Below are 8,801 nucleotides of genomic sequence, written 5' to 3' on the forward strand. Positions count from 1 at the left end.
CTCGGGCAAGAGAAGCCACATTTGAAAATTTGGACTAAGTGGTTTGTCTGAGGCTACACTGTGAATCAATGGCAGAGTCAAATTAAAAATCCTGAATCTTCAGTCTCTGTTCCTGCTGAGATACACATGGTGCCTCCCCATTTTCTGCCTTGCCCCCAGAACAATGTGAAAAGGGGCTGTCACAGCAGCTGAGTATGCAGCAATGCTCCAGCCAGCTGGGTTTGCAAAGGAGTTGTATAGAGTCATTAGAGTTTTGTGTCATTTGGGGAAACTGCACACGGGGAATTTCATAGTAGATAGATCTGATGGGTTTAGTGACTCTTTATGTATCTGGAGTAGCTTAAAGGAGCTGGATCCCAAACAATCGGGCCCTATGCCACTTGACTTCTATCTCTGTGCTCAGTCTGTTAGGTCCCAGATGTTCCTTGTAGTTTTTACAGGGTTTCATGGTCACAAATGTTATATAGTTTTGATCTGAAAACAGCCAGATCAGATGGAACCAAAATGGACAAAAGCGTTTTCTGACCGATTTGCGTACTGTAGCGATCTTTTTAACCACTGATCTATCGGAGTTTTCAGTTTGTAACAAACCAGAAAGCCAGACATCTTTTGCATATGTTTTGGGGCTATATTGGCATTTCACACAGCTCTAGCTTTCGTTAGCCTCATGATTCCTGCCGACTTTAATCCTTTGAAAACATGCCCCTTAGTAGAGTTTACCAGTTTTTTCAACTCTAAATACAGAGGGAAAAAAGCAGCAGCAGCAACAGCAGCACCACAGCTGAGTTCTCTATAGATGGTAAATAAATCATGGGAACAACAAGCCCCAATTTCACATTAATTGTTTGGAAATCTCTACAACATCAAACATTTTGATAAAAATCTGGAAAAAAATAAGTCTCTCTCTTTTGTTGTTTTTGTTGTTGTTTTGCTTTAAAATGATTTGTTCTAAATACAGCTTAACATGCAGATGACTGGTTTGAGATGAGAGTATCTCTCCAAGCGGAAAAAAGCAATAACGACGTGCACAGGGATGTCAGCAGAGAGACCATTTTATAATGGAGGCACCTGGGAGAACCCTCAGCATGAGACCAGTCTGGGCAAGTCTCCCTATGATAGGATGGCAAACTTGCTGCTGTAGGGATCAATGGGAACAGTAACACTTTGACAAACAGTTTGGGGGAATTTATTGAATTGGATCATTCTCAATGTCTAAGGGTTTTTTAAAAAACCCACACAAATTAACTGCATTTTAGCTTGCTAGTCCTAGGTGCTGGAAGGAGGGCTGAGGCTGCACCCCCTGGCTTGAACTGGTTTCCATTGTCTACAGGGTTTACAGTTTGTTTCAATGACTCTCAGAACCCCCACTGTGCAACTTGCTGCTAGCAGGAGAATCATAGACGGTAACGATGGAAAAGATCTAGCTCTGACCTATTAGGCTATTCAGCCTTTCCTTTTGCCAATGCAGAATTGTTCTTTACAGAACTTTTTCCAATCTCATTTTGTGTGTCCCAAAAAAATGGTGTTTACACTAATGTCCTTGGGAAACTGTCTCCCAGTTTAATACAGCTTACTCTCCTGAGGCTTTCATCTCTTAATTGCTAAATCATATTCCAGGGTATCTACCACCCTGAGTAATTCCTCCTCAACTCCAGTGTTCTGGCCATTCAAATATTTGTTGGTGCTGTCCCTCACCTCATAGTAGACTTTTAGCCAAATAAACTATATAAATGTTGTGGTGTATTAAGGACTGGTTTGGAATTGCAAGCTGTCACTTAAGCATAGAGCACCGCGGGGAGGTTTCCTGGTCCTGCTTGCAGGATAGAGGACTCTGTAGAGAAGCCCACAATCAAAGTCAGTTTGCAGTCAGCCAGCCTGAAGTAAGGTGTGGTGAGCTGTACCTCTTGGTTTGCAGTAACAGGCTCTTTTGTCTCTCTCTCTGTTTTGGGGGATCCTGGATGTCATTGTTCTAGATGCTAGGAAATAAGTAGTACTATATTACAACCTTCCAACAAGAGTATTTAATGTTATCTAATCCCTGTGTGTGTATATACACACCACAAATGGAACTTCTATAGCTTCAACTCTTGTTCTTTCCTCATACTCTAAGTCAAATCCTTCAGTCTCCTGCTCACTTTCTCTGATCTCCCTTCAGTTTGGCAGCATCTTTCTGTCAATGTGGTGCTCAGAAGAGAGAGAAACTCTAGTTTCTGAAGAGCTATAACCTCTGTGCTCCGTGATATAATGTCTCTGCATTGACAGCCCAGTATTGCACTGACCCTTATTTGCTGACATATTTGCAGTTTAAACATATCTAATATGCTGCCCCCATTGCAGGGTCTCTTTCTTCCAGCATTACTGCTTCCCACTGAACATCAGTGTTTTGAATTATTACCCACACCCCCAACTAAATCTCATTATGCTATAGCTGGACTTGATAAGGTTCCTTTCAGCCCTACACTTCTGTGCGTCTCTTTTGCTGATGATTCTAGTTTCTTTGTGTCCCTATGTACAATTTCTGTCCTCATGGATATTTACAATCCCCCTCTATTTAGTATCAGCTGACTGAATTTTATTAACATGTCATTGATTCCCTCTTCCAGATCATTAGTAAAAAGTGATAAATAAGATCATGCCTACCACCAGTCCCTGGGTCTCTGGACACTTCTCACACAGCTTAACCAATTACCATTGCTCTGTGTTTATGGCCCTTTAGGTAGTGTTCTTTCAAAAGCCAATTTCATTTAACTTGGAGAATAAGATTTCTTCAGACATTGAATCTGAACTCCCAGGCACCTTATATAGTTTTTCCACCTGCACAAAGTGAGCGTGAAACTTACAATTCAGAAAAATAACCCCAAAGAAAACACATTCAATTGGTAAAGTTTCACATTATCTTTGTTATTTTCTAGTATGTGTTTTTCTATTCCAGAAAAAGTACAGGCTTACCCATTAGGGCATTCTCCAAACCCACTTCTTCCCTGAAAGAACTATGTCACAGCAACTTTTACTCCAGCAGAAGATTGGAAACAACTGCCTCTCCACTCAGCTATTTGGGCCTAATGCATTAACCAGAAGGAGCAATTAAGAAACATGAGATAGTCCCTCCTCCTCAAACAGCATAGGAGAGAATTAATTCCTGGTACAGCTCCATTAATTTCAATTAATTTACTGTTGACAATAAATTGCAGGTAGAGTCTCAGCAACAAAAACCAGGATAATTGAAGTATTCCAAAATTCACTTATAAAGCCCTAAGGCCACCCACCACCCCAGTAGCAATACACCCTATCTTATTCCTAACCACAGCTCCATCTAAACTAGTGTAGCACCTTACAGGGAAGGGCTTTATAGCCTATTATCTCCCATAATGCTTTCCAACACAGGAAAGCAAAAACTGATCAATATAATTGTCCTTTAAAAATGATATGGGACCCTTTAAATATTCCTTATTTTAACTTTTCCCTGTACATTCTTGCTAGCAGGAGATGGCAATAAAAATAGAGGTTAATAAAATTTCATTTGCACTGCTGAGTCACCAGTCTCCTCCCACTCCTTCCACTGGGCATGCTCCACTTGGAGGGTTTTAAAAGCAGGCTCACCAGCTCACCTGATTAAGAAACACACACACTTGTGGATATTATCTTTTTTTCTCATTGCAAAGGGTGGCTTTTTATATATATTTTCCACTAGGAATAGAAAGTATTTTGTCTGTAAGGGATTGTAGAAGCAATGTTTATACCCTCTAAATTGAGAATTCAGGTTCTAGACAGAATTTAAGTTTCCCAAATAGTCTTCTTCCAATATATAGATTCTCAGATGTGTAGAAAGATGAAAAGGAGTTATAGTTTCAGGTCACTTAACAAAGAGAAGAGGTAAACCTCAAAAGAGATACAGTGAGAATCTCATCACTCCTTCCTGAAAATGTTTTTAGAGAAGTCAAGCATAACTTAAAACATTTATTAGTGCTTACTAGCTTGTCAGTTATTAGTGCAAGATGCCATATTCTACTAATGGAGCTTTTCAGTTTGACTCTAGGAAATGAGTTTATGAGTGTGTTGGACTTAGACTGCACTTTAATATAATCTCATAAAGATTTCAAGTTTCACTGATATCAAACTATCCACCATCTGGGCCACTCTCTAGTACTAGTGAAATGTCTATTTCTCAGAGGAATTGGAGCCATTTTAATCTGTTGTCGGAGAGAACACCTGTTCCACATACCACGTCACAAAGGGGTAATGTACATCCCCACCATTGTCATGCAGTGCAGCCAGAAAAAATGAAACTGAGGCTTCACATTATCCCATTGATTTAATAGTGCTCATAATCCCTTCATCATCACACCTCATTTTCAATCTGCTAGTAAATCCCAGAGCTAACACATTAGGCTATGTGAGAGCTACAGCTACCCCAGAAAGCACCCCCAAAATAACAAGGGGCATTTAGAAAAAAAGCTCTCCTGTTGAGAACATGCATTTCTCCTTCATTATAAGTCTGCTTACAAAACCAGTCTGTGACATGAGCCAACTGTATGTTGGCTGCGTTACATACAATAATGTATGGCCCCAAAGTGAATGGAAGACTGTAATTCACTTGAGGGACTCTGCTGATGTCATAAAGGGCTTGAGCAGTTTATGAACAGCAGCAGAGCCTTGAGAGTGAATTACAGCCTTGCATTCATTCCTAGGACATCTGTTGTTCAATATAGAGTGTACTTTTTTGTAAATTAAAAAAAAAAACCCTACTCCTTCACCAAGTCATCAGTTTCCACAAATCTTTTTTGTTCTTCCGCTGAAATCAAATTGATCCATGAAGCTGAAGTTTTCTATGGTATTATCTTGCCAAAGTGGCCATTAGCATTTTAATTTTCTCTTTCAGAGCTGTCATTTAAAGGGTACAGTCGCTTTTGTGACATTAGTGAAAAGATGTTTTCACTCTCACTCCTATCCATGAAGGGCAATTACAGGTTCATGTTCAGACACTGGCTAGAGATGGGCAAATTCTGCTCTCAGCTCCACTGGGGTAGATCTCCACTAACTACACACTGAAGTCCCTGCCATTTAAGGTTTATACCCTATAATCTATTCTTTTGTATTTTGTCTAGTCTAAATTTAAAAATGCCAGGAGATGGATCTCTCACTATTTTCAGTGGAAAACACAACCAGAGCAAATCGAGAGTAATCTGTTGTATTCTATGCTCCCTGCCAATGCAACTGAAAGAAATCTCCTGTTTTACACTACTGTAAATTAAAACAGAATTTGGCCCAGGAAATCAAGTTAGCATGTATGATATTAAAGAGGCACTTGTAGAAAACTTTAAAAAACATTCCATTTAGAAACATTTCTGCCTATATGTCATGTTTTCTGTGGGTTTCTTCCCTCCTTGTATTTTATTACTAAGGTCATTTGCCTGAAAACAGACTATTTGTTACTTAGCAAGTTCATTTGCTCCTGCTGCTTATCTTCACTTGAAGTCACTCCTGTGAGTGTGGCATCATAATTAGTTGATCTGGAGATGATTATGATGTCACAGAGGACTGTATGTTATATGGCTTCAAGTGAGGAATAAGCAGCAGGAGCAGATGATCTCTCAAGTGATAAAGACCATATCTTTATGAAAATGTCCCTAGTAATGAAAAGGCTGAAATTATATATTATAACAGCAGAATAGTTGTTCAGCTAGAATGCGTCAACACTTTCCACATTATAACAATGATCTTTTATACCCCGTTATTGTCAGAGGCATAAAATACTTTTTAAATCAACTCTGGAAATGCTTGTCCTCCAGTTATTATGTTACGAAGAGGATGATTTCTATTAATCAATAGACCAGGTGTGACACACAAAAACATTTTTTCCTTTTGGTGACCAATAAGCTCCTTCTCCAAATCAAAACCATCCTGACACATGAAGATATTTCTTTTGCATTAGGTTTCAACTCTTAAATGGCTCTGACACACAGAATGAACCATGATGTTGTCTGTACTCCCAGCCTGACCAATAAGCCTGCTGTAATGGAGGTTGCAGCACTATGGAAGAAGCATGGAATCCGCGTGCACACAGGACAAGTCCACCATGCTCCTCTGCCCAAAATACTGACACCAAGATCATCTTCCTCACCTACTCCTCTTACCATAGCAGCCCTCTCTTTGAAGCTCTCTCCTGGCTTCTTGTCCTGACCTTTAAGGCTGCTCACAACTCCGTTCTAGTCTACATCTCCCCTACCTCTCACTTTGCTCTACCAACACTGCCCACATCACCCTTCCCTTCGCATCCTCTCCCATTTTCACCCCCTACCCATTTTAGACAGGAATCAGAGGCTGGGAAAGAGAGGATGATGACTTGTTTATAAAAGGCTAGCTTACAATGTGAATACAAGAGGGAGAACTCTGAAAGGTGAAAGAGGCAGGAGGAGGCACCTTGGCTTCCTCTATTCCTTTAGTTCTGACCAACCATTTTTTTTTATTGTTATCCTCCAAAATCCACGCAAACCTCTTAAGCACCAGGTAAGAATGTATACACATATCACCTCCAGAGCATTTCAGTCCTTCCAAATATCAAAGCTAATGAATTAAGCATTCCTAAAAGAGAAGGCTTTACTTTATTGTTTGATATGTTCAGGGTTGCCCTGTTTCTTGGATTGGTTAATGTAACTTAATCTAGCAGTACAAAAAAAAAATCTGCTTGGCGCCACAAAACACGAGAGAATGCTATTTTTCCCCATCCTGACTACAAAGCTTGCTGTTTATTGTACAAATATTTGTGGATTTGGCTAAGGTGAGCACTAATTTGTTATTTTAGCAAAAAACATTTAGGGTATGGTGAGAAAATATTCCCTGCCTTTACACATATGATGACATGCTAAATGTTTAAGAGAAACCACTGTGCTACTGAGAGGCCCCTGCAAGTAGATGCTTGCAAAGAAAATAGAAGTGACATTTTCAGTGGTTATTTACTGGTATGTTGAAAAATACAGCTTGCAAGAACCTGCCTGCTGGGCAAACACTCTTACTTGATCTCTGTTTTTAATAAAATTCTTTTTGACCTCTCTGATTTTACTTGTGAAGATTCTGCCCTAGTGGATTTCAGGGAGTAACGAGTTTTCTAGTGCTTAAATCAGGGGACTAGGTATAAGGATTCTTTGCTCTGCTAGTGACTATCTGTGTGATCCTGGGCATGTCTCAGTTAACCATCTCTAAAGTGGGTATAACAGTTTTTGTTTTACTCACAGGTATGTTGTGAGGTTCAAGTTTCTAAAGTGCTACTAGACCCCAGATGATAGGCATGATATATATGCAACATACAGTATTATTATTACTAGGGATGAGCAAATATTTTGCCTAATTTTTGAACCTGCTCAAACATAATCATTCAAAAGTTTAACTCAGATTCAAATATTACTTGGAGCACATTCTATTTAGGAGAGACTGGAGGTAGGTGCAAAAATCCAACTATCTCAAATGTAAGGTGAAAGATGGAGCAGAGAGTGGGCAGAGTGACATACAAATGCAGAGAGATTGCAAAGCAAGGAGCAGAGAGAGGAGCAAGAAAAATTCAAGTGGGAAAAAAAAGATACACTGTAAATAGGACACCCCTGTGTGCCACCCTCACACATGAGAATTCTTCATCACAGGTTTCCCACTAGCTAATAAAACAACGTGTCTAGAAAATAAAAAGATGAGTTTAAATGACAAGAAAAGTAAGTTTGTGAATTTAGTTTTGCAATCCACCCAAAAATAGAGAACTTTGCAAAGTTTTGAGACCATGAGATTCACCCCTTCCTAGTTACTCCCATCTGTTGTAAGGGCCTGACACAAAGGAATGCTGGTGAGAAAGTAGACTTTATTTCCTGTCTCACTCAGATGAATGCAGATCAGGAGGGAAACAACAAATACCTCCATCCCCCATTATTCATGTATTGCAACTGTAAGCTCCATGGAGTTAGAGACATTGCCTTTGTCCCATTGTACTATGCCTAGCTCACTTTTGGCAAGATAGTATAGAGAAAGAATACTACTACTCATAGCAGATCAGCTGTGAATCAGTAAATGAAGAGGCAACAGGAATGACGCCAAATAATAAACAAACAACATTTCAGGGCATGATCTGTAGAACTCAGGAGATTGAGCCGTGTGTGCACTCTCTTCTGGAAAGAGGACAACCATTACCTTCTTGCAAATAAGAGAAAAAGAGACTCCCACAACTGATAGGTCTGTCTCCTCCTGAGCAAAATAATAACAGCAGCTTACAAAAACCTGTATGAGCCTGTAATTAACAGGATACCCATGAAGCGGCGTATGACATCGAGACCTTTGGGAGAAGAGGTGTTGGGCATGAATGGGCCACTTCAGAAACTTTACTGTGCTGAAAGCACATGATCCAAAGGCCAATGTGTCAGTCAAAAGGCTTCCTGTGTCAGGTCTGATCAGTGCTTCACCTTGATGCTCTTCTACCAGCTTTGAGGCACAGAGGAACCTACATCTATTGGGGGCAGGGATAGCTCAGTGGTTTGAGCATTGGCCTACTAAACCCAGGGTTGTGAGTTCAATCCTTGAGGAGGCCACTTAGGGATCTGGGGCAAAAATTGGTCCTGCTAGTGAAGGCAGGGGGCTGGACTCAATGACCTTTCAAGGTCCCTTCCAGTTCTAGGAGATTGGTATATCTCCAATTATTACCTTAAAAATTTTTTTCTTTTTTTTTTTTATAAAAATTGGGGGAGGGATAGCTCAGTGGTTTGAGCATGGGCCTGCTAAACCCAGGGTTGTGAGTTCAATCCTTGAGGAGGCCACTTAGGGATCTG

At 40.1% G+C, this 8,801-nt stretch overlaps 1 long non-coding RNA gene across 1 annotated transcript; it reads right to left on the reverse strand.

Moving 5' to 3' along the window:
• Positions 1–1,366: 1,366 nt before the first annotated feature.
• LOC123362563 lies at positions 1,367–3,430 on the reverse strand. The gene is made up of 3 exons (XR_006576485.1): positions 2,950–3,430; positions 2,641–2,814; positions 1,367–1,976 (listed from the first exon to the last, which is right to left on the reverse strand). It is a non-coding gene; the product is annotated as an uncharacterized LOC123362563 (long non-coding RNA).
• Between the last annotated feature and the right edge of the window lie 5,371 nt (positions 3,431–8,801).

The sequence above is a fragment of the Mauremys mutica genome, chromosome 2 (genome assembly GCF_020497125.1).
Source record: "Mauremys mutica isolate MM-2020 ecotype Southern chromosome 2, ASM2049712v1, whole genome shotgun sequence".
Classification (NCBI taxonomy): Eukaryota; Metazoa; Chordata; order Testudines; family Geoemydidae; genus Mauremys; species Mauremys mutica.